This window comes from Chiloscyllium punctatum, chromosome 17 (genome assembly GCF_047496795.1).
Source record: "Chiloscyllium punctatum isolate Juve2018m chromosome 17, sChiPun1.3, whole genome shotgun sequence".
NCBI lineage: Eukaryota > Metazoa > Chordata > Chondrichthyes > Orectolobiformes > Hemiscylliidae > Chiloscyllium > Chiloscyllium punctatum.
This window is the reverse complement of record NC_092755.1, coordinates 32,645,445-32,672,945: the sequence shown is the minus strand read 5'-3', so window position 1 is coordinate 32,672,945 and position 27,501 is coordinate 32,645,445. Positions and strand designations below refer to the sequence as shown.

The following is a 27,501-nucleotide window of genomic DNA, read 5'->3' as shown; positions in this document are numbered from 1 at the left end:
GGCAGTATATTTATCACTGGTGATTTTAATTTTCATGTAGATTGGGAAAATCAAGTTGCCTAAGGAAGTCAGAAGGACACTTTTCTAGAATCATATGTTCTACATCCAAATGGGAATCAAGCTATTTTGCGTCTGATAATATATACTGAGGAAGGTTTAATACATGATCACAAAGTAAAAATAAACTCTAAAGGTTACAGTGACCATAATATGATAGAAGTTAGCATTCATGTTAAGAGTAAGAAACTTGGGTTGAAAACAACTGTGCTATAAACTCGAAGAAGGTAGGCATTGTGCAGAGTTAACTGGAGTGGACTCAGAAAGAAGTTTAATAGAAAAGACAACTAATGAACAACTGCACACTTTTATGAAAATAGTTCATGACTCCCAGTTTCCTCAGTGAGGAAAAATGATTCCAGGAAGGGAATATCAAAGAATGATTAACCAAGGGAAAAAAACAGACAGAGTTGAAAGAAAAGTCATAAAAATGGAAAAGATTGTGAGAGAATCAATGTCTGGAAGGTATCAAAAAAAAACTTAAATTTTGCTGCAAACAAAAAAACATTTATGACAGCAACAGACACACAATGCATGAAAATTGGTCCTATCCACTTAATGATTCAAATGGTTAAACAAGCTTTTGGAGAACACAAAGGACATCATCTGAAAATTGGTTGTGCACGGAGAGAAATTGTATTATTGATAGCCACTGCTCGGATGTTATGCATTTTCCACCAAAGATATTTAATTGTGATTACTTTCCCCAATAATTGCATACAAATTAAGTCTGCAAAGGCTGCCAATTGTTATAACACCACCTTCTTGTGGTCTGTATGAAAATAGAATCTCTGTTGTATACTATTTATTATAAGGGAACACTGTTCCAACTACATGACAGAAAGGATAGCTGGCTTGCTTAACTGTAAGTATAACCTGTCTAAACAATAACTTCTCAGGATTAGTGACAACTGACTGAATTTCTGAATCATACGGTGCATTCTTGTAGTGTGCAGAAAACTGAGAAAGAACTCCATTAGCAGCTAAAAGGGTGTAAACTACTCAATGTATAAAACATACAGGAAACAGTTTGCAGAAAAATTCACCATTGACACGTTTAATTGCTACCATTCAAACACCCAAACTTCAGAAATGTAGGCCATCATTTACCTAACTGTGCAAATGTCCAAATCAACTGGGTTTACAGAAGCCCCGAGAAATTCTAAAGGACTGTTGCAATTTCAGGGAGGTGGGGGGATGGAATGGTGGAGAAGAGAGACCAACTGAAAATGATATTACTTTGAAGAGAGTTAAAGTTTCAATCAACCTCTTCAATTGTTGGTCCACCAGAAGGGTCCTTTCTGACTTGTTCTGAGAATGGCCCTTCGGGCATACCTCCCTGGTAAAGTTTGGCAATGATGGGCTTGCATATTTTTTTTTCAAATCTTTCAACTGCTGCTCAAAGTCCTCCTTCTCTGCTGTTTGGTTTGCCTCCAGTCAGGAGATGGCCTGGTTACACTTTTCGATGACTTTGTTCTTATCTTCCTCACTGATCTTGCCTTTCGTTTTCTCTTCCTCCACTGAACTCTTCATGTTAAATGCGTACGACTCCAGGGAATTCTTGGCTGTAATTTTCTCACGCTGCATATCATCCTGACCTTTGTACCTCTCCGCTTCCTGCACCATCCTCTCGATCTCCTCCTTACTCAACCTGCCCTTGTTATTGGTGATGGTGATTTTGCTCTCTTTGCCGGTGTTCTTGTCCACAGCAGAGACATTCAAGATGCCATTTGCGTCAATATCAAAGGTGACCTCAATCTGTGGTACACCACGTGGCGCAGGAGGGATCCCACTGAGGTCAAATTTGCCCAAGAGAACTCCGGAGGAAAGGTCTCCTGGCTCACACTCCGCCGCTCGACTTCCTCTTGCATAAGGTGGAGCCCGGAGACTGGGTACTTGTTAAGACCTGGAAGGCCGAAAAGCTCCAGCCGCGGTGGGAAGGACCGTTCCTGGTTCTGTTAACAACTGAAGCAGCTGTTCGGACGAAAGAGAAAGGGTGGGTCCACGCATCGAGGATAAAGGGGCCTGTTCCGTCTGAAGGAGAAAGCACTTGGAAATGCGAGCAAGGGGACAAGCCGTTGGTGGTCAAACTGAAAAGACAGCGATAATGAACTCTACTTGGACTGTATTGGTGGGGATATTGATCAATTTACTCCTGTATGTGGGGGAGAGTGAGGGGAGATGTGATAAATGTCGACCTACAGTAAGACTTGGGATTCGAATCTACTCGGGATCATTTGTGTCCCATTCCTATGTGGACGATAGGTGTTACGATGTGAGTGCACGCCATGAATGTTGGGAGGATGGGAGACCCTATTATCAGGTATATAATAAAGGATACGGTGGCAAAATCCGTGGATGCCCTATAAATGACCGCTGGGTGTCTATTAGCAAAACTGGGAGGTGGGACCTATCCTCCGTGTTGCTCAGGGAGCAGGTTGACAGAGTCAAGGAGACCAAGATACAGATCACTGATCGGGGGTTGGGGAAGGAGCAAGACCGTTAGGGAACGGTCGTGCTCCCTAAAGTGCCATCCGTATACGAAGAGGTAGAAGGAAAAATTGAACTCCCTGATGTTACACAAAACCTGTTTATTGATCTCACCTCTAGAATAGCCACTGTTTTAAATGTTAGCAATTGCTGGGTTTGTGGGGGGCCGCATATGTCGGAACAATGGCCGTGGACTGGTCAAAGCTTAGACATAGGGGAATTGCAGCAAACCACTTGGACTCATGTCAACGACAGAAAAAGCCAGGGGTGGAGACTGACAAACAGCCCTGAGGGCCAGTTCTGTATTGAAGGCAAGGGGACCGTGGAGGTAGGGATTAGTCCCTGTCAGAATATATTGGATGCAACCACGCGAGTATGGTGGCCTGAGGATATTACTTGGTACATTGCAAACCGAGGTCATAAAAATTGCGTTCCATTACGTACTGATTCCTCCTCTGACGAACTAGGTTCTGATTCTTCCGATGGCATGATGAGAGTCTGGAGTGGTGGTTGTCGGGGGAATCGATGCTGGGATACTCCTGTCCAGACTCTGGGTCAGGAGTCCGAATACTGGAATTGCAGTGGTCCTGGTCCTTATGAGGGCGTCCCCGGGGTAAAGGAGCTGTGGGATGACGTTGTGAGGCAGGGAGGGCCTGCTCCAGATGGCCTATTTTGGATATGCGGTAATCGGGCATACTCCAAACTGCCCATGGGATGGGCTGGGGTATGCTTCCTGGGTCTAATACGACCTGCGTTCTTCCTATTACCCCGGGAGGAAGGCGATGATTTGGGGATTACTCTTTGACTCCCTCCGTAGGTCACCAAGGGATATCCAAGTCGGTGATTGGGGGGATGAGTGGCCACCGGCCCGGATTATTGAATACTACGGGCCAGCTACATGGGCACAGGACGGATCATGGGGATATCGTACTCCTATCTATATGTTAAATCGAATTATCAGGCTCCAAGCAGTCGTAGAGGTTATTACTAACCGGACTGCCCTGGCCCTGGAGTTGCTGGCTAAGCAGCAGGATCAGATGAGGGCTGCTATATATCAAAACCGACTTGCCTTGGATTATCTGTTGGCCTCGGAGGGGGGTGTGTACGGGAAGTTTAACCTGACTAACTGCTGTCTAGAAATTGACGATAATGGTAAAGCGGTTTTGAAAATTTCCGATGAAATTCGGAAATTGGCCCATGTGCCAGTACAATCTTGGCGTCCTCTTAGTGGCATCGGATGGTGGGATGGTCTCCTAGGTGGTAGCTGGTGGCGCACGGCGTTGCTGGTGGTTGGGGGGGGCATGATTCTTCTTCTCGTATTACCCTGCCTAACTCCCTGTATTCAGTTTTTAATTCAGAAAAATATTTCCCGACTCCAGGCAGTGGTGGTTCCACAATATGGGACGCGTGAACTTAAAGTGATGTTGCTGCGAAAGACCAAGGATTTCCCGGGCCCTTGAGGAGGGGGGTGCTATCTTGGTCAGGCACATCTTAAAGAAAGAAAAGGGTGGAATTGTGAGAGGTAATTTCGGTTTAAACTTTAAGATGTGCCTGGACCACAGACTGATCTATAATAAAAGACAAAACTTTTGTTTCTTTTCTAAAACATTTTGTATACTCAAAAGTAGAATAGTTTAAATTGTGCAGAATGCTGACAATTTGTGAGCAGAGTAAAAACAAACAGGCCCTTGATTGATGAAACCATTAACACAGGCAGGGAAGGATGAGTCCTTGACTGATAATACTGCAGGGTGAGAGAAACAACTTTGGAGACTCTGAAGACTTTGTGATAAGGGTGCAAATCAAAGAATAATGATGTTTTTAAGAATGTGAACCTCATGGCTCGTTAGAGCCAGGGAGGGGAGGGTCTGGAGGCATTTGTTGCAGACTTTGTGATAAGGGTGTAAATCGAAGAATAATGATGTTTTTAAGAATGTGAACCTCATGGCTTGTTAGAGCCAAGGAGGGGAGGGATTTGTACTGTATATAATGAGAAACTTTGTAAGCCTCAGCGCGCCTTTTACTCAGAAGGCTGCCCGACTCTGCAGACTTGCTAATAAAACTTTGTTTTCCTGAATTTGTCTAGAGCGATTATTAAGAAGCGATTTTCGTTTCTAACAGAACTTAAGCAATATTTTACAATAACAATAAACTAAATGAATGTTACTCTTAAATAAACAGGAATCTCATGACAATTCTTTGAAAGACAAATTGACAAAACTGCGTGATCATTGTACTTTGATTTAAAAATGCATCAGTCATTCAATGTGAATATTCAGCTGAAGACAATTTCCCTTCTCTTCAACAATGTACAACTTCCACTATTTCAAAATGAACAGTCATTGAAAAAGGAAGGAACAAGCAGATGATAATTCTATTTTCTGTACATAAACGTGTGATGAATTTTAAGTAAGTTTTATATATGTAAAAATGAAACTCTTATTGTGGTTCGAAATACAATAAACGTTAGCTTGAAGTGAAATATAATCAAATCAATTCAACTGTGTTTTCTCAGTTAAAATACAGTTCAATATTCAAAGTAATCGAGTGATTGTACACTGCATTATCTTTACATTAATTCAGTGCTGAGGCGTAATTCCACATTTATACCCGTTATAGTAGAGCAAGCTTGTGTCAGGAGTCAGAGGCGGTGGGGGAGGTTCTTAATGAGTACTTTGCTTCAGTATTCCCGAGTGAGTGGGACATTGTTCTTTGTGAGGACAGCGTGAAACCGGCTGATATGGTCGAACAGGTCGATGTTAACTCTGAGAATGTGCTGAAAATATTGAAAAGTCATGGGGATAGATAAGTCCCCTGGGCCAGAAAGGATATAATACAGGTTGTTATGAGAAGGGAGGCAAGGGATTACTGTGTTTTGGCGATTATCTTTGCAACCTCACTGTCCACTGGAGTCATACCAGATGATTGGAGGGTGGCAAATTATTCTTATTCAAGAAAGGCAATTGAGATAATCCTGGGAATCATCAATGAGTCAGTCTTATAACAGTTGTGGGCAAATTATTGGAGAGGATTCTGAGAGACAGGATTGATGATTATTTGGAAAAGTATAGATTGATTAGAGATGGTTAGCATGGCTTTGTGAGCGGCAGGTTATGCCTCACAAACCTTATTGAATTATTTGAGGATGTGACAAGCACATTGGTGAGGACAGAGTAGTGGATGTGGTGTATATGGATTTTAGCAAGGTGTTTGATAAGGTTCCCCATGGTAGGCTCATTTAGAAAGTAATGAGGCATGGGATACAGGAAAACCTGCCTGGTTAGATAATAAATTTGCTGGCCCATAGAAGACAGGGTGAAATTACACAGATAGTTTTCAGCTTGGAGCACAGTGACCAATGGTGTTCTGAAGGGATTAGTTCTGGGACTTCTGCTCTTTTGTGATTTTTACAAATGACTTGGATGATGAAGTGGAAGGGTGAGTTAGGAGGTTTGCCAATGACACGAGGGTTGGTGGAGTTGTGGATAGTGTGGAGGACTTTTGTAGGTTGCTGGAGGACATTGACAGGATGCAGAGCTGGGCTGAGAAGTGGCAGATGGAGTTCAACCTGGGAAAATATGAAGTTATTCATTTTTGAAATTCAAATTTGAATGCATATTTTGAGATTAAATGCAGGATTCTTGACAATGTGGAGGAACAGTGGGATCGTGGGGTTCACGTCCATAGATCCCCCATAACTGACATCTGGTGGCACAGTGGTTAGCACTGCTGCCTCACAGCGCCAGAGACCCGGATTCATTTCCCGCCTCAGGCGACTGACTGTGTGGAGTTTGCACGTTCTCCCTGTGTCTGCGTGGGTTTCCTCCGGGTGCTCCGGTTTCCTCCCACAGTCCAAAGATGTGCACGTCAGATGAATTGGCCATGCTAAATTGCCCATAGTGTTAGGTAAAGGGTAAATGTAGGGGTATGAGTGGGTTGCGCTTCGGTGGGTTGGTGTGGACTTGTTGGGCCGAAGGGCCTGTTTCCACACTGTAAGTAATCTAATCTAATCTAAAATAAAAGGTGATAGGGTTATTAAGACGGTGCATGGTGTGTTGGCTTTCATTATCAGGGAGATTGAGTTTAAGAGCCATGAGGTTATGTTGCACCTCTATGGATCCCTGGTGAGACTACACTTGGAATATTGTGTTCGGTTCTGATCACCTCATTACACATTGGATGCGGATGCTTTAGAGAAGATGTAGATGAGATTTATCAAGATGTTGCCTGGACTGGAAGGCATCTCTTATGAAGAAAGGTTGAGGAAGCTGGGGCTTTGATCATTGCAGTGAAAGAGGATGAGAGTTTACTTGATAGCTTTGTGTAAGATGATGAGAGGCATAGATAGAGTGGATAATGAAAGTCTTTTCCCCACAAAATGGCATAGTTTTAAGGTGAATGGGGGAAAGTTGTGGGGAGATGTCAGAGATAGTTTCCTTATAGGTAATGGTGGGTTCATGGAATGCACTGCCAGTGGTGATAGTAGATTCAGATCCATCAGGGACATCTAAGCAATTCTTGGATAGGCACATGAATGATAGTAAATGAAGGGCATGTTGGTTAGTTTGATCTTAGAGTAGGATAAAAGGTCGGAACAACATCGTGGCCAAAAGGCCTTTACTGTGCTGTACTGTTCTCTATTCTATGGACGGAAATGAACATTTATATATTAGCAACACATAGATTTTCAAAATTGTATGAGCATACTTACGAATAATGATAAATTTCATCTTGCTATTTGACTGTGCTATCTGCAAAAATGAACAGGAATTGTTGCAGGGAAAAGTAATTAGTTTTTTCTAAATTTATAAGGCTGAGATAAAACAGATCATTCAAATGAGCAAAAGCCATATTTTTAACAGTGCGTGTTGCATCAGAAATAATGGATTCTTTTGTAGGTGTGTGATTGGAAATAAAATGGATTTTTATATTACTGTGTAGGTACTAGGGAAGATTGGATTAAATTGAAATATAAACTTCACTGTGGTTGTTAGCAAGATAAACTAAACTATCTAATAATTATTGTCATGCAAATTCTTTAATAACTTCTGTTAGAATCCTGAAAAAAGGATATACTGTAGCATTTTTCAAACAGTCAATAAATTAAATTGTTAACCTCAGTATACTTGTTACCCAGACCAATTATTATGCAATTCTTGTAATGGTAATGACTTAATAACTAATGCTAAAACCTAAACAGATACATTGGTTCAATACTTTGTCAGCATGTTGCTCTGAAATTGATTGGATATTTATTAAGATCGGTAAACTGAGGGATCAAATATAATAGCTCATTTGATAGAATTGAAGGGAAAAGGAATGAGAGTGTTTATTGAACAGGATTGTTTTTGTTTAAAAATGCAGTTGATGCAAGAATAATATATTTTCCTCCATTGGTTTTCTTGTAGAGATATGTTCTTTTAAAAAAAATGTCATGATTCAATGTTGAGACACTTCTGTCAGAGTCTGTAAAATGGAGAGTGAGGGAGAAAGAAATTTTTTAAAAAGAGAAATGAAAGGAACGGGTGAGCAGAGGAGCTCTAACTGTAGTGTCTCACCCTGCTAACATCTTATTGGGTGAGCTGGAACGCAGGCTAGTCAAGCAACAAGCTGACACAGTCATACGCAGAGAATCATAGCTTACAATGACTTAGACACCATCGTCACCATCCCTGTATGTCCTGTCCCACCGGCAGGACATGGATGTAACTGAAATGCTGGAACATGCAGGGTAAAGGACTAAGATCTGCAGAATGTGATCAATGTGATTTATTTGACACTCCTCCAGAATATTAAACTCCAGTCCAATTTGAAAAGTTACTAGCGTCATCAGACTTTAACTACAAATGTCAGAAAAAAAATTATCAGAAAGTTACAGCACAGATCGAGGCCACTTGGCCAATCCTGAGTATGTGTTGGCTGTAAACTCCCCAGGCTTTACAGCTTTTTGTACTCACAATTGAGAGCAACAATTTCAGACTGTACTCTGCCCTCTATGCTTTTATAATCTGTTTTTAACATATCTCTCTGACAGCAGTACACCATGTTTCCTGGTTTCTTTCCCAGCCCTAACTCTATTCGCCGTGGCCTTGAGGGACGACCATTTCTGCTGTTTAATCTCTCCTGCCTTCCCCCATGTGACAGAGTGTCTTTATATCCTTGTCTCACCCCCACCTTGCTCACAACCTGTTACATTCCTGATGGTTCCCAGATCTCTGAAACTTTCACTGCGCCCTCTGGGTCAATGGTGTGAGTTTTGAGTTCTCTTCCTCCTGAGATAATCAGAAATCTTTCCGGTTGCAGTTTCCCCCAGATTTTATTTTGAAAAGCAGAGCACTTGTGTCAGAGTCAAATATTTGTGTGCCATCATCCACAATTCCGAGTATTTGGATGTAATTTGTGACCCTCCCACAGATGTGTAACGTTACTGGATTGGCCATGCTAACATGGCCGCAGTGTGCAATTTATGTGGGTTGGGCTAGCCATGGTTAATGTGGGGTTATGGGGGTAGGGTGGGTGAGCAGGTCATTGCAGACTCGATGGGCCGAATAGACTCAGTCTGCACCTATGGGATTCTGTGATTCTAACTAGTTGTGATTGTTGTCCCATTTTCCTCATGCCCGGTTCATTCAACTCAGATACATATGATTCTGTGGGTGCTCTCTCACTCCTTCCCTTCAGTTTTACATCAATTTCACACTGTATGTGAGGGTGGGAATGGATTTGTAAATATAAATACTCCAACCGAAACCCCTCACAGGTCAGGAACTGTTTTTGCTACTTTCATCACTCACAAGGAACAGGAAAATAAAGGTTCAGTCACAAAGCTTACAGGAACATAGCGGTTTATAATCACCAGACAAGGCTGAACAGCTCAAAATGCTTTTCTCAAGAAAAGAGGAGGCTCAGAGACAGCCTGGTACAAGTAGAAAGTTTTGTGTCTGTGTTTTCAGAGATTTGAGGTTGCAATCATTGGATTGGAAGCATGTTTCATTTCCCCAGATCATCAAAGGTGAATCTTAATGTGCATCTTTCTTTCTGTCTGTCTGAGTTAACACTCAGATGGACAGGTCAATGTCTGAGTGTCTTACCAAATCCCTGATTGAATCTGCCTCCCCCACAATCTCAGGTGCCTCGCCACTCACTGGGTCACAGAGAAACTCTGCCCTTACAATGAGAACTGTCTTTGCTGTCGCCTCTCCTTGTGCTTCTGCCTAATCCCCACTTCCCTTCATTAAATCCCAGCTGCACCTCGTCCACCCACATGGACATGTTGAAGAGCATGACAGGAGAATGGATTGAAACCGAGAGTTCAATCGCCAGAATCAAAGAGGAAGAAGGAAATAAATGGTGATTGCGGAGCCCAGGGGATACAGACTCCAGGATTAGTTGTTGTGGTTCTGTTCGCCGAGCTGGGAATTTGTCTTGCAAACGTTTCGTCCCCTGTCTAGGTGACAGCCTCAGTGCTTGGGAGCCTCCTGTGAAGCGCTTCTGTGCCGTTTCCTCTGGCATTTATAGTGGCCTGTCTCTGCCGCTTCCGGTTGTCAGTTCCAGCTGTCCGCTGTAGTGGCTGGTATATTGGGTCCAGGTCGATGTGTTTGTTGATAGAGTCTGTGGAGGAGTGCCATGCCTCTAGGAATTCCCTGGCTGTTCTCTGTTTGGCTTGTCCTATAATAGTAGTGTTGTCCCAGTCGAATTCGTGTTGTTTGTCATCTGTGGGCGGCACGGTGGCACAGTGGTTAGCACTGCTGCCTCGCAGCGCCGGAGACCCGGGTTCAATTCCCGCCTCAGGCGACTGACTGTGTGGAGTTTGCACGTTCTCCCCGTGTCTGCGTGGGTTTCCTCCGGGTGCTCCGGTTTCCTCCCACAGTCCAAAGATGTGCAGGTCAGGTGAATTGGCCATGCTAAATTGCCCGTAGTGTTAGGTAAGGGGTAGATGTAGATGTAGGGGTATGGGTGGGTTACGCTTCGGCGGGGCGGTGTGGACTTGTTGGGCCGAAGGGCCTGTTTCCACACTGTAAGTAATCTAATCTAATCTAAGGATAGCTGGTCGTGTCGTTTCGTGGCAAGTTGGTGTTCATGGATACGGATTGTTAGCTGTCTTCCTGTTTGTCCTATGTAGTGTTTTGTGCAGTCCTTGCATGCAAAACCAATATAGTATACAAAATCCCATGCAAGGACTGCACAAAACACTACATAGGACAAACAGGAAGACAGCTAACAATCCGTATCCATGAACACCAACTAGCCACGAAACGACACGACCAGCTATCCTTAGTAGTCATAGATGACAAACAACACGAATTCGACTGGGACAACACTATTATTATAGGACAAGCCAAACAGAGAACAGCCAAGGAATTCGTAGAGGCATGGCACTCATCCACAGATTCAATCAATAAGCACATCGACCTGGACCCAATATACCAGCCACTACAGCGGACAGCTGGAACTGACAACCGGAAGCGGCAGAGACAGGCCACTATAAATGCCGGAGGAAATGCACAGAAGCGCTTCAAAGGAGGCTCCCAAGCACTGAGGATGTCACCTAGACAGGGGACGAAACGTTTGCAAGACAAATTCCCAGCTTGGCGAACAGAACTACAACAACGAGCACCCGAGCTACAAATCTTCTCCCAAACTTTGAACATCCAGGATTAGTCCTTGTGGGCATTCCTGCAGTAATACAAGACAGCATTCCATGACGAGACTTAAACCCGGGTGGCAGGAGAGGGAGCCACTGACCATGAGCAGGTTTAGTTCAAACACAGGAGGTTTGTTCAGTCAGTAACAGTGTGTTCGACATGGAGGTGAAGTGAGCAGTGAGGGGAAATGTTACCACAAACTGCCGATGGGTAACTTTCATTGGAACAGGAGGAGGCCATTCAGCCCCTCAACTCTGCTCTGCCATTCATGATGATCATAGCTGATGTGTGACCTAACATACAACTTTCAAAACCTTCTAATTTCATCAATAAACTCCTCTGAAACACACAAGATGAGTATTGGAAAACTAAACATCTGCAAATGCTGGGAAATCAGAAATTGCTAGAAAAATTCAGTAGGTCTGGCAGCATCTGTGGAGAGTGAACCGTTCGTGTCCAGTCATCAGTCAGGTGACCAGCTGTAGCTGACCATTCTGTTGTTTCTGTAACACTGGAACAGGCTCTGGTGCGAGGGGAATGAGATTGTCAATAACAAACGAGAAAACAGGAGGACATACTCAATTAGAATTAGGAATTCATTTACCCCTCCCAGCGGAACACACACCAACACAGTCACACTGGGGAGAGGCCGTTCACCTGCCCCACGTACGGGAAGGGATTTACTCGATCTTACAATCTGCTGAGACACCAGAGATGGCACAGTGGATTTAGACCCTTCACCTGCTCCATGTGTGAGAAAGGATTCAATCAAATCTCTCACCTGCGGAGACATTAGTGCATTCCCATCGGGGAGAGGCCATTCACCTGCTCAGTGTGTGGGAAAGGATTCACTCAGTCCTCTGACCTGCTTAAACACCAGCGAGCTCACTCTGGGGAAAGATCATTCACTTGTTCCCAGTCTGGGGGCAGATTCACTCAAATGCAGCACCTGCGGAGTCCCCAGTGAGCCCACACAGGGGGAGAGGCCATTCAGATGATTAGTGTGGGAGAAGGGATTCAGTGATCCATCCCTCCTGCTGAGACCCCAAGGAGCCCACACAGAGGACAGGCCATTAAGATGGTGAGTGTGGGAGAAGGGATTCAGTGATTCATCCTGCCCCCGAGACTCCAGCGGGTTCACACTGGGCAGGAACTGTTCACCCCTCTGTGTGACAAGGTATTTGCTGCGTCTTCATCACTATTGAGAGCCCAGTGAGTGCTCACAGGGAAGTGGTCATCCCCCTGGTCCGTGTGGACTGCAGGACTCTGATTCTGATGTTACTGTCCATCAGAGTCAGGAGTGGACCTTGTACATGATGACACTGTTGGAGTATTGATGTTGTTGTTGTTAACCACATTAACTGGGCTGGAGGTGACTGAACTTACATTGCCACTTTCTGAGCCTCAGGATGTCTCTCTGGGCAGTAAGTCTCCACAAACAGCAATGTGACAATGAACAGGTGTCATCTGTTTTGATTTAAATTGTGATTATAGCACGGCTGCTTCACAGCATCAGGTACAAGGTTGGAGTCCAGCCTTGTCCAACGCCCTGCGTGAAGTTCCCACATTCTCCCCATGATAGTGTGGGTCCCCTCCAGATGCTCTGGTTTCCTCCCACAGTCCAGAGATGTGCAGATTAGTTGGATCAGTCGTGCTAACTTGTCCACAGTGTCCAGGATTTTGCAGAATAGGTGGATCAGCCATGGGAAATGCAGTGTTACAGTGATAGAGTTCTCTGGGCGCGATGTTCTTCGGATGGTCGGTGGGGTTTGATGGGCCAATGCTCTCCTTCCACACTGTAGGGATTTTATTCTATGATTGAGGATAAAGGCTACACAGCAGGGTGTCCTTGGAGAAGGAGCATGTAGTGTGGATCAATGCACTCGATGCCTTTAGATAGAGGTGGGCACCGCAGGGGATACAGTACTTTATCTCCACCGCTGCCCCCTCCCCACAACTCTACTTTGATTTAGTCCCTTCTCACTCTGTCACTTGTAATGGTTTGCTTGGCCCGTAATGGGCTTTGTTTGGAAATATTCAATTGGTTACACAAATGGTTTACTGCTGGTGATTATATGTCTAGATTAGAGTGGTGCTGGAAAAGCATAGGTCAGGCAGGATCTGAAGAGCTGGAAAATCAACGTTTTGGCGAGAGGCCTTTTCCAGCACCACCCTAATGTAGGCTCTGGTTTCCAGCATCTGCAGTCCTCACTTTTGCACTGCTGGAGATTATATGTTAACCAAAAGCAAAATGGCATAATGATAATTTTGATGGTGGGAAGGTTGCTGTGCTCACATTTCTGGGTCAGAGAAATGGGGAAAAAGAACGCTTCACACCTCACAGAATGAGAAGTGAAAAGCAGTTAAATCAAACCAAAGGTTCAGACAGGGAGGGAATATTTCCCTGGAGTTTGAGTAGCTGGAAAGTGATGGTGTCTGGGAATAGACAGGATTTTGTTTTACAGAGGGTGAAAGCTTTAAAACTGTTATATTCAGACAGTTTACGTTATTTTCTTTAATTTTATTTGCTGTGCAAAAAGCTTTTGCAACATTTTAAAGCCAAAATTTAGAAACCTTATGTTAAAGATAAATGTTAAATAAAATCCATCAAACCATCCCTCACTGAAAACTGTTGTGGAAGTGCAATCTCCTGGAGAATCCCTGCCCCCTTCTTCCTACCCGGGCTCCATGACTATATACATACCTGGGAGATAGCAGCAGGAGGAGACCATTCAGCCTTTCAATCCTGCTCCATCATTCAATGGGAAACAGCTGAATATCCAGCTCATTCTCCTGTTCCTGCTCTGTTCCAATCACCTTTCATGACTTTACCTCAAAGCACTATATCTAAGTCCTCATTTAGCTTCACTGCATTTTGTTCCAGTGGCTGTGTTAGTGTGTGGATGTAGCTGGGGGTAATGTGATGGTGCTGCCTCCTGGAGGATGCACTCAGCCTCCCTCATCATCCTGCAGTAACGAGAGATAGAAACCATTTCCAGGATATGGGCATCACTGGCTCAGCCAGCATTGATTCCCCATCTCTCGTTACCCTTGAGAAGATGGTAGTGAGCTGCTGTCTTGAACCATTCACAGTCCATTTGGCGCAGAGAGACCGACAATGCTGGGAGAGAGAGTGTTGCCGGATTTTGGCCGAATGATTCTCCATCTTTGGTTCTTCAAATTCTGATTAACTTTATCGCGATCGGCAAATGATGTTGAGATTTCAGTCTGCAAATCTTCACCATCTAGCACCCTGTATAAAGGAATATGTACAGATTAGAAATTCAGAGCAGACTATTCTAGTTTCTCTGGAATATCTTTTCCCCCTTTCTTCCCCCAAAGCTGTAACCCTCCAGCCCACTTACTCTCTCCCACCATTCTGATTCTACTACCGCCTAATGTACACCCTCCCCATTCTCATGGAGTAACTGATAAACAGGTCTATGCCACCACTTCCCGTCCCTGGTTAGACTCTGCACCCTTTCTGGGTTCACTTCCTTTCCCTTCAGTTGCTGCAAGTCAATAATGTAACAGCAGAATGCAACAAAAGGAAACAGAAAGGGAGGTGGCAGATCCTGGACAGAAGAGGAACCTTCAGTCTGGGAGAATGGGTCAGATTCTTCCTTGCTTCCCATTGGTCAATTCCCAGTGTTATGACAAGTTGCGAATGGAACTTGGTCCCATCTGGGCGTAGTGTCACTTTGACCCCCCCCCCCCCAACAGATCAATACTATAGGCAGATGCGTCCCTTCTCCAGCCAACCACAGTGTGAAATGCTTTCCGCTAGTTACCCCAAAGAACATGCTCCAAAACCCGCCCACATTCTGTACATGTACAGTGCTGGGTTTCCCCACACACGTGGTCCCTTCCTCAGGGCTTGTGGGAGTTGCAGTCCCCATGAAGCCTCTGGAGACCTGTCCCTGGAAAATAAGAGAAAGTGTGGGCTGGAGGGTGTTGTGTATAGGATATCCATTCAGACACACAGGACATGTGGGCTGTCACTGGGATTTACCAAGACATCCGCTTAGACACCCGGACTTCTGACCTAAGGAATATACATTCAGCCAATTGCGGGGTGGGGAGGTTAATAATGGGCAGCAGATTTTAAGCAGAGGTGGCTCAGTGGCTAGCACTGCTGCCTCATAGCGTCAGCGACCCGGGTTTGATTCCAGCGTTAGGCAACTGTGTGGAGTTTACACATTCTCCCCATGTTTGCATGGGTTTTTTCGGTGCTCCAGTTTCCTCCCACAGTCCAAAGATGTGCATGTTAGGTGGATTGGTCATGCCAAATTGCTCACAGGGTCCATGCATGTGCTGGTTAGACAATCATCCACAGGAAATGCAGGGTTACAGGGAATGAGTGGGTCTGAATGGGATGCTCATCATAGGGTTGGTGTGGATTAGAGGGATGAATACCCCGTTTCTGCACTATAGGGACTCTGTTCTATTCTCATGAAGAAGAATGTACCTATCTCAATGTGTTGTGAATCTGTGGAATTTCCTATTCAAAATGCGGTGGATGCCAAGACATGAGCAAATTTAATGAAGAGATACAGATGTTTAATTTGCAATGAGTTGAAGTGTGAGAGAGAGCAGGCGGGAAAATCCAGCTGAGACCGAGGTGAGCTCAATCATCACCGTATTAAATGGTGGAGCTGGTTCGAAGGGCTGCATTGCCTCTCCTGTGCCCAGTGCTTATCTTCTTACAGTAATAACCAGAAAGATGAATCCAAAACTCACCATCTTCACCAAAGGAGATTTTCAGAAAGAGCAGCATAGTCAGGTGGATTAGCGTTCCAAACTTAGGTAGTGAGGAAGCGTGTAGGAGATAATGATTTTGCAATTTTAAACTGAGGGGAGACAGTTATTTATGGTTTTAGACTGTGTAGTACATTCACAGCGTCCAGAATACTCTGTTGTGAATATCTATTCTGGACTTTATTACAAAGCCAAGGTCGCTGACAATGAAACCCAAAACACCCAGGAAACATTGCTTCCCCTCATAATCTGATAAAAAGACTTGTCATAAGTCTGATAGAATTTAGAACACAGAAGATTAAATCCAATCCCAAGATACTGTTCTTAAACAAAGGAGACTACAATAGGAGGAGGCAGGAGTTGGCGAATGCAGAATGGAAGCAAAGACTTTACACTGTGGGACAGTTGACAGACAGTGGAGGAATATCAAAGTAATTTTTCAAATTTCTCAGCAAAAGTATATATCAGTGAAAAGGAAGGACTGTAGGAAAAGGAGTAATCTGCCATGTCTAAGGAAATAAGGGAGTCTATCAAATTGAAGTAGAAGGCAGACAAACTGTCAAAGACCAAGAATAACTTCGGAGATTGGAAAAACTTCAAAGATCAACAGAAATCATGATGGAATTGGGATAAAAAGTGATGAGTAGCTATCCCCAGGGACAGAATAGCAGTTTACACTGCTAGAGGGGAACCTATTGTGTGAGGAACATATGGCCTCTGTAATTGTTGAAGTACTTAACTGTTACCATAGAGATAATCCTGATCAAGTTAAAAATCACAGCACACTCCAAAAGCTTGTACTTCCAAATAAACCTGTTGGACTATAACCTGGTGTTGTGTGGTTTTTAACTTTGCCCACCCCACCACCGGCTCCTCCACATCAGAATCCTGATAGACAGCCCCACTGAAACTGAAGCGCCTGTCAGGTACTTGAGGGAGCCACAGGGGCGTGGGGGAGGGGTGTGTGGTTTAACCACAAAGTGCTGAACTGAACTAGACTTTCTAACTGCCGTTGCCATGGAGATAATACTGAGAGACAGTCTCTATTCAGGGTCCCAAACCACAAAGGTTTAAGAATGGGAGCAGCACATCGGACAGGCAGGGAGTTACCTGATGCTGCCTGGAGGTGTTTTGCATGTACACTATCCATGTAACTGCCATGTCTCATCAATAAAGACTCAAAGAAGACCTCTCAGAGTTCTGTGCCGAGTTATTCCTATCCAGCAGGGTTCAGGAATATGAGTACACAGCAGTCAGTCTTCACAGCGGAGGATACGAAGAACATGCCAGAAATTGATAAGGAGACTAAGGAAGGTGAGAACCTAGATAATAACCATTATCGTGAAAGTGTTAGAGCTGGGCAAGTTAATGGAGCTAAAGGTAGACAAGTCTCCTTGCCCTGATGGAATACATCCCAGGATACCAACAGAGTTAGGGGGAGAAATAGCAAATGCACTTAGAGTTATGGAATCCTACAGCAGAGACAGGCCCTTTGGCCAAAACTGGCTCATGCCAATCAGAATATCCATCCACGCTAACCCCATTTCCCTGCACTTGGCCCATCTGCTTCTGAAACTTTCCTATCCATGTATTTGTCCAAATGTCTTTTACTTGTTGTTAATATACCCACCTCAACCACTTCCACTGGCAGCTCATTCCGTATACATACCACCTTTGTGTAGAACAGTTGTCCCTCAGGTTCCCATGTATTCTTTCTCCTCTAATTTTAACCTGATGCCCTCCAATCCTTGAGTCCCTGGGAAAAAGACCGAGTGCATTCACCTTACCCATGCCTCTCATGGTCTTATACACTTCTATAAAATATTCCCACAGTGTTCTCTGCTCTAAACAAAAAAGCCCTCACTTGTCCAACCTCTCCCTGTACCTCAGACCCCTGAGACCTGGCATCATCCTTGTAAATTTCTTCTTCACCTTTCCAGTTGAATAACTGAAACCTACACTGCACTCATCAAATTTCCAGTGTTTCCCCACGGCACTGGAACCGATGTGACAACGCCAATGGATTACAATCCATGATTGATAACTCACTCCATTACAACAATCCCATTTTCCATGATGCAGGAATCCTTTGGTCTTTCTGGTTTCATGGCTAATTGTCCTCATACAAAACCAATCTGTGGCTTGACTGTTCCAGGGAAATGTGCCATGATTTTTTTAGACTTTCAAAAACCAAGTCCTCATGCTAACATGGACTTCACTGTCTCAGTACTTTTTTCGTCACACTGACATTTGAAATATTCGCCCACGGACAGAATGCAAACCTTCCTTCCAGATGAAAAGGCCAATGATACTCAGATCGGCACGGATCAAGTAACATGAAGTTCAATTTGAATTTCTCAACTGCAAATTCCCCCCTTTCAACATTCTACAGCAGAGAAAACAGAAAGTGCTGGAGATCCTCAGCAGGTCTGGCAGCATCTGAAATGGTGACAGATGCAGGAAACATTGCAGCCTTGAAGAAGTGTTTATATGATCACACCAGGCATGTGTGCTTGATGACCATTATGGATAAGATGGGAGCAGGGATCCCTTTCTGGAAGGGCCTTGGTGAGACCACACCTGGAGTACTGTATATACCTTTGTTCCCTTTTTCCAAGGAAGGCTCTCCTGGTTATTGAGAGAGTGTAAAGGAGGATCATCAGATGAGTCCTGGGATGGGAAGATAGTTAAGGACTGCAGATGCTGGAAGTCAGAGTCTGTACAATGTGGACCTGGGGAGTTGCAGCAGGTCAGGCAGCATCAGAGGAGCAGGAAGGTTGATGTTTTGGGTCGGGACCCTTTGTCAGTCTTGATAAATAACCCTGACCCAAAATGTCAACTTTCCAGCCCCGTCGTATTCATGCTGGTCATCAAGCACCTATTTATGCTAGTCCAACGCTCTGGCACTCAGCGTGTAACCGATATTGTAGTGCTTGGTATGATCATCTAAACACTTCAAGGCTGCAATGTTTCCTGCATCTGTCACCATTTCAGATGCTGACAGACTTGCTGAGAATCTCCAGCGCTTTGTTTTTTTTTTGCAGGTTTCCACCATTTTCCTGAAGCACAGAGTCATTGACATGTATACAGCTCCAGATTTTGTTGACTCACCTTCCTGGGATGTCAGGACTGATGGCTGAACAGGGACTCGATCTTCGTTTAATCCTCCTTTCCTTTGGCTTTCTGAGCCGCTGACTACATCACGAATATTCTACCTCCCATTCCCTGTCCTGAATCTGACCCATCTAAGCCTACACTTTAGTTCCCATCCCCCTGCCAGACTAGTTACAAACTCACCAATAAAACTGGCAAAAGCCCCCACCAGATTTGTCTCAGCTCTGCCCAGGGGTAACCGGTCAGGCTGGTACAGGTCCCACCCAGAAACAGTCCCAGTGCCTGAAGAATCATAACCCTTCTGTGGTACACCATTTCCCCAGCCACACATCCAGCTGATCTACCTTCTCATTCCTGCTCTCATTGGCACATGGCACTGGGAGTAAGTCTGACATTATTACATTTCAGGAGCTACATTTTAATGCATCTCTGCTCTCCCTATGTCCAGCTTTCAGGCCCTCATCCCTCTGTTTAGCGATGTCCTTGGTATCTGTGTGTTGCACGACCACGGCCTGTTTACCCTCCAGCTCCAGAATGTCCTGCAGCCACTCCATGATATCATGGATCTTGGCACCAGGGAGATTACATCCCATCCTGGATTCATGTCTGTGGGCACAGAAGTGCCAGGCTGTACCCCTGATTATTGAATCCCCTGTCACTATGGCCCTGCCACTCTCAGTCCTCTTGTTCTGATCAGCAGAGCTCTCTGTGGTGTCATTAACCTGACTGTTGCTGATTTCCCGAGAAGCCACCCCACCCATTCCCGCGCTTACAGAATCCCAAGCGGTATACAGTATCTGTATGAGAAGGGGATAACAACGGGGGACTCCTGTACTCGCTTCCTGAGCCTTTTACTAGATCTGATGTTCACCCATTCCCTTTCTGCCTGTGTAACCCTCACCTGCAGTGTGACTAGCTCACTAAACGTGCTGTCCATAACATTCTCAGTAATGCAGATGCTCCACAGTGAGTCCACTCAGCTCCAGCTCTGAAAAGCAGTTTCCCAGTAGCTGCAAATGGGAACCCTTCCTGCACAAATAGCCGTCAGGGACACTGGAAGCGGCCCTTATTTCTCACATTGTGCAAGAGGAGCACACCACGGGTTGAGGGCTCCTGTCACAACGTCTCTCTACATTCATCTAGTTACTCCCATTAAGAGAATTTAAATGAGTGAGTAACCTTCCTTCACTTCAAACATGTCCATTATAATAACAAAAAAAATCTTTACTTAAGCTAATATGTCATACTTTAAAAACTTAAATACTCCACAGGTATCACTGACAAATTGGCTATTCCCATTGGGACTGTGAATTTCTGAAAGGCCTGAACTAAAACGGAGTTTCAGCTTCACCTTCTCCCTGTCTCACCTCACTATTTACACCCAACTCCAGAACACTCTCATTGAGCCAAGCAGCCCTCACAGTGCAGCCCTGTCATTTTCATTATCTGCTCACACCTACACTTCCCTCAGCCTCCTGTACTGTTCCAATGCATCTCAATGGGAGCTCAGGACCAGCATTGCATCATTCAATTCAGCCCTTTGTAACCCCAGAGTCAAAATGGACTTCAGCAGTTTCTGAATGAACAGACAGTTGTCAGAATGTGGAACATTCCACCTGAAATGGTGCTGGAATTTGAGTCCACGAGAAATTTGCAGAGAATTGGAAGTAGGGAGTTTACAGATTAACATCATAAAGTGGATGACTGAGACAAAATCTGACTGTTCCTGCAAGAAGACGAGGTGTAATTTGGATAAATCTGTGCTCTCTCAGGCCAATACCTCCTTCCACAGCTAGAGGGCCAAGAAGTGAACACATACCCCAAGGGTGATCCAACCATGAACTTGAACATCTGTCTGCTTTTGGCTTGACAAAAATATTGAAGATATTTTCCCACAGACAGAACAGACAAACCTTTCTCGTTCCACAGTTAAATCCCAATGATATTCAGATCCTGAGGACTCCGCTGACTGTAGAAACTTGTTTTTTTGAGATCCCAGTCTCAATTATCCTCAATTAATATCCTATAAACTGAACTCACAAAACAAAGCTCACAGTCAGTGCAAGATGAATAGTGAAGGCAAACACTTCTCTTGGTATGTGTTTGATGTGTAAATGCTCCTCTTCAAATCACCCCGCCCCCACCCAGGAAGAGGACACGTGCATGCTCCTTGCCCCAAATAAAGATGGCGGCTATAACCCAGGACCTCTCACAGCCTGAGGCCCAAGCCATCTTCCCCTTGGCTGCAAACGTGGGACCAAGAGTTTCTAATTCAGACTAACGACCTGCACAGAGTGTAACTAAACCCTCCCAGTCTACACTGATACATTTCATCTGGTTTCTGCTGCCACTCCCCTTTCTGCCTCCTGCACACACCATGGGTTATCGCGGGTCCAGTGACCCTTCCTCAGAACCGATGACAGCTGGGAAAATTAGAATCCCTTCAGGAAACAGGCCCTTTGGCCCAACAATTCCACACCCACCCTCCGAAGTTTATCCCACCCAGACCCATTCTCCTATTCTATTACTCTCCATTTCCCCGAACTAATGCACATCCCTGAACACTACGGGAAACTTAGCTGGGACAATTCACCTCACCTATAGATCTTTGGACTACAGGAGATAAGGGTTAAAGAGTAAATAATAGGTGGGGACAGAGCCCAAAGAGACACAGGAACATTTGGAAAGATAAAGGAGTGGGAAGGTGGAAAGCTGTTAATGGAGGAGACAGGAACCTTCTAGCATCTCAGTGGCGGTGGTGGAAATGGCGGCTGATGATCTACATTGTGCCTGCAAAAAAGACCCTGAGCTTCCAGTTGCCTGCTCATTAACACACAAGACTGTTCCCTGTCCAACAACTCTGTCTCATGCTTACTGCAGTGCTCCAGTGAAGCTTGATGCAAGCTGGAAGAACACTTCAGAACATACCAAATGGCTTCCTATTTCAAGGACTGCAATTTCCCCTCACATGTGGTCAACAATACTCTCCAGTGTATCTCCTCCACTTCCCACACCACTGCCCTTGAACCCCACCCCTCCAAATGCAACAAAGATGGAATCCCACCATCCTCACCTTCCACCCATATACAACTCATCATCCTCTGCTCTTTTCACCATCAGATCCAAACACCTGAGATATATTTCCCTCCCCACCCCTTTCAGCATTCCACAGAGATCATACCTTCTGTGACTTCCACGTTAGATCCACGGTCCCCACCAACCCACCCTCCACTCCAGACACCTTCGCTTGCTATTGCAAGAGGTGGAAAACCTGTGCCCACACCTTCCCCTCACCTCCATCCAAGGCACCACTGGATCCTCTCACATCCAGCAGAGATTTCCCTGCCCACCCAAACACCTCGCCTAGTGTGTCCCTTGCTCTCAGGACACCAAATTGTGGAATATTTCAGGGAACATTTCTGGGACACATGCACCAACCAACCCCACCGCCCTGTGGCCGACCACTTTGGCTACCCCTCACCCCCTCCGCCACCACGCTGCCAAGAACATGCAAGCCCTCCATCCCAAATCCGAGCCACCCGACACCTGGAGGAAGAACACCTCATCTTCCACCTTGGGAACTTTCAACCACATGGCATCAAGGTTTCCTCATCTCCCCCTCCCCCAACTTATCTCAGATTGAACCCTCCAACTCAGCACTGGCCTCTTGAACAGTCCCACCTGCCCATCTTCCTTTCCAATTATCCATTCCACCCTCTCACCATGACCCTCCATCTACAACCACCTATTGCCTCCCTAGCTCCCTTCCCCAAACCCCAAACACCCCTCCCTATTTATCTCTCAGCCGTATTCCACCACCCACATTTCTGATGAAGTGCTGACATTCCCAATACATCAATTCTCCTGCTCCTTGGATGCTGCCTGACCTGCTGTGCTTTTCCAGAGCCACACTTTAACACAAACCGGAAGAACGACACCTCATCTCCCACTCGGGGACCCTGCAACCCTCTGGCTTCAACATCAAATTCAATAATTTTAGGTCCTGAACTCTCCCACGTCCTAGTGTCTTTGCCCCCTACCCCACATACCAGGCCTTGTTATTACGTAGCCTGCCATTACACATTACCTATGGTTAGTCACGAATAGTCCCCATAAACAGCTATTCACCCTCCCCCCCGTCAGATCGTTACCCACTCCTTTGTCCAACTGCTCTTATCTCTCTCTTTGGACTCTATCCCCACCTATCATTTACTCCTTAACCCCTACCTTCTGCATAAAAACAGACTTTTTTTTCTCAGTAACATCAGTTCCTGAGGAAGCGTCACTGGATCGAAAATGCGAACTGATTTCTTTTCACAGATGCTGCCAGATCTGCTGAGCTTTTCCAGTACCTTCTGGTTGTTGTGTGTGATTTACAGCATCGGAAGTTCTTTTGGTTCTAATTTACCCGGAGTATCTAATTCAGGTCCAGCAGACGGAAACAGCGTTTATCAACCTTCCCAGTCCAGACTAACTCTATCTCTCTCCCAGTATCTGCTGTCTCTCCCACTCCTTCACATTCAGTCCCCCCTCACAGTGACACTGCGCCTGCAAAACTGATGGTCATGTGTTGGCCTGCTGGACCCACCCCTCATTCACTCCCATTGGCTGGAGGATCATGCCAACTCTCCTATTGGTTCTGAAGCTGTGTCAATCAGCCAGGCCCCATTGTGACCTGAGTGGTGGGATCCTCCCAGGTGCATCAGAGGCTGAGGGGTGACCTCATAGAGATTTATAAAACCATAAGGGGCATGGGTAGGATAAATAGACAAGGTCATTTCCCTGGGGTCGGGGAGTCGAGAATGAGAGGGCATACGTTTAAGATGAGAGGGGAAGAATTTAAAATGGATCTGAGGGGCAATTTTTTTTCCCCACTGAGTTTGGTGCGTGTATGGAATCTTCTGTTAGGAAGTGGAGGATGTTGGTACAATTAAACCATTTGGCATTTGGATGAGTATATGAATAGGAAGGGTGTAGAGTGATATGTGCCAAGTGTTGGCAAATGGGTCTAGATTAGGTTGGGATATCTGGTCAGCATGGACCAGTTTAACCAAAGGGTTTATTTTCATGCTGTATATCTCTACGGCTCTGCCCTGTGATGAGCTTCATCATTCACAGTGAATGGGTCAGTATCACAGAGCACAAGGACTGGAGGCTATTCAGCCCATTGGGGCTGTACTCTCTCCCTCTGGAGATGGTGCCAGTCAGTCCCAACTCACCTCCCATTTGGACATAGCCCTCCAAATCCTTCCTTAAAAATGTTAAATTTCAAATTTGTTTTGACAATAACTACTGAATCTGCATCCAGCTGTCGGTCAAACTGTTGCAGATGCTCAGAATTTAGTGAGTAAAATAATCTTCACATTTTTCTTTGCATTATTTGCCAGTTACCTGAAAATAGTTACTAAAAATTGTGACGTTAAAAATTTCTCACTCTATACCCTAGAAACAAATCAACTCCTGGTCGAAATCACTGCTTAACCTTCTCAGCTCCAAGGAGAATTGTCTGGCCTTCTGCTAACTCTCCATAAAAGAGAAACCTATATTAATTTTAATTTATTAGTGTCATAGAGATGTACAGCACAGAAACAGACCCTTCAGTCCAACTTGTCCATGCCAACCAGATATCCTAAATTAATCTCATCCCATAATCCAGCCCTTGGCCCATAGCCTTCTAAACCTTTCCCAATCACATATCCAATGAGATGCCTTTTAAATGTTGTAACTGTACCGGCCTCCACACTTTCTCTGGCAGCTCATTCCATACACATACTACGTTCAGCTTGAAACTTTGCCCCTAATATCCCTTTTCAATCTTTTCCCTCATGCCTATGCTTTCTGGTTTTGGACTCACCTAAACAGGAATAAGACCCTGGCTGTTTACCCTATCCATGCCCCTCACGATTTTATCAACCTCTATGGTCACCTCTCAGCATCCGATTCTCCAGTGAGAACAGCCTCAGTCTATTCAGCCTCTCCCTATAGCTCAATCCCTCAACCCTGGCAACATCTTTGCATCTTTTCTGAATCCTTTCAAGTTTCACAATATCATTCCAATAGCGGGGAGACCAGGGCTGAAAGCAGAATTCCAGAAGTGGCTGAATGAATGTCCTGTACAGCTGCACACTGATGTCACAACTCCTGTACTCAATGCACAGACCAATAAAGGCAAGTACACCAAACACTTTCTTCACTACCCTGCCTATCTATGATTCCACTTTCAAGGAATTATGAACCTGCACTCCAAGATCTCTTTGTTCAGCAACACTCCCCAGGACCTTCCCATTAAGTGTATAAGTCCTGCCCTGATTTGCTTTTCCAAAATTCAGAACCTCACATTTATCTAAATTAAACTGCATCTGCCACTCCTCAGCCCATTTGATCGGAGTCTCATTGTAATCTCAGGTAACTTTGCTGTCCACTGCACCTCTAATTTTGGTGTCTATTGTAACCATAGCTCCTATATTCACATAGAAATCATTTATATAAATGGCAAAAAGCAGTGGACCCAGTACCCAGCCTGACAGCATATTGCTCATCACAGGCTTCCAGTCCAAAAAGTACCCTCCACTATGACATTGACTGCTCAGCAAGGTTAGAGCTCATGGTATACAGGGAGAACTAACCATTTGGATACAGAACTGGCTCAAAGGCAGAAGACAGAGGGTGGTGATGGAGGGTTGCTTTTCAGACTGGAGGCCTGTGACTAGTGGAGTGTTACAAGGATCACTGCTGGATCCACTACCTTTCGTCATTTATATCAATGACTTAGATGTGAACATCGGAGGTATAGTTAATGAGATGACACCAAAACTGGAGGTGTAGTGGACAGTGAAAAAGATGACCTCAGAGTACAATGGGATCTTGATCAGATGGGTGAATGGCTGAGGAGTGGTATTTTGGGAAAGCAAATCTTAGCAGGACATACACACTTAATGGTAAGGTCCTGAGGTGTGTTACTGAACAAAGAGGCCTTGGAGTGCAGGTAGATAGGATAGTGAAGGCGGCATTTGGTATGCTTGCCTTTATCGGACAATGTATTGAGTACAGGAGTTATGAGATCATGTTGCAGCTGTACAGGACATTGGTTAGGCCACTTTTGGAACGTTGCGTACAAATCTGGTCACCCTCCTATTGGAAGGATGTTGTGAAACTTGAAAGGGTTCAGAAAAGATTTACAAGAACGTTGCCAGGGTTGGAGGATTTGAGCTAGGCTGGGGGTTGAATAGAGGTTGAATAGACTGGGGCTGTTTTCCCTGCAGCGTCGGAAGCTGAGAGGTGATCTTATCGATGTATATAAAAAGATGAGGTGCATGGATAGGATAAATAGACAAAGTCTTTTCCCTGGTGTGGGGGATCCCAGCACTAGAGGGCATAGGTTTATGGTATGAGGGGAAAGACTTTAAAGAGACTTGAGAGGCAACGTTTTCACACAGAGGGTAGTACGTGTATGGAATGTGCTGCCAGAGGAAGTGGTGGAGGCCATTACGATTGCAACATTTAAAAGGCATCTTCATGTGTATATGAATAGGAAGGATATGGGCCGGGTGCTGACAGGTAGGACTAGATTACATTGGGATATCTGATCAGCATGTACTGGTTGGACTGACGGGTCTCTGTTTCTGTGCTGTCCATCTCTGACTCTTTGACCTTCTGGCCAATTCCGTATCCAAACAGCTAGTTCCGCCAGAATTTGATGGTACTGAAGCTTCTAACCAGTGTGTTATGTGAAACCTTGTGTCTTTCTCAAGTCCAAGTTAATGATTTCAATGCACAAAGCCATGCTGACTCTCCCTAAACATTTCTTGCTTTTCCAATGACATGTAAATCCTGTCAGGCTCACCGGTCTATAGTTCCCTGGCTTTTCCTTACCACCTTTCTCAAATAATGCCACCCATCTTCCAGCACCTCACCTGTGGCGATCGATGATACAAATATCGCAGCGAGAGGCCCAGCAAAATCTTCCCTAATTACCCACAAAGTTCTGGGATACACCTGATCAGATTCCAGGGATTTATCCACCTTTATGTATTTTAAGACATCCAGCACCTCCTCCTCTGTTATATGTACACTTGCCAAGTTATCACTATTTATTTATTCAACTTCTCTAACTTCCATACCCCCTTTCAGTAAAAACTGACATGAAATACTTACAGAATCTCTCCCACCTCCTGCTGTTCCATAGACAGTCTTGTTGATCTTTGAGGGTCGCTATTCTCTGCCTAGTTATTCTTTTGTCTTTAGTGTATTTGTAGAATCTCTTTGGATTCTCCTTAAACCTATTTCCCAAATCTATCTCATGTCCCCTTTTTTGCCTCCTGGTTTCCCGCGAGTATACTCCTACTGCCCTTATAGTCCCCTAGGGACTCACTCAAACCCAGTGCTCTGTACCTGCCATATCTTCCCTTCATTTTCTTGACCAGAGCCTCAATTTCTC

The 27,501-nt window shown here is 44.9% G+C and overlaps 1 pseudogene; it reads right to left on the bottom strand.

Annotated features, from left to right (window-relative positions):
- Positions 1–1,315: 1,315 nt before the first annotated feature.
- LOC140488208 (heat shock 70 kDa protein-like) lies at positions 1,316–3,036 on the bottom strand (annotated as a pseudogene).
- Positions 3,037–27,501: the final 24,465 nt, after the last annotated feature.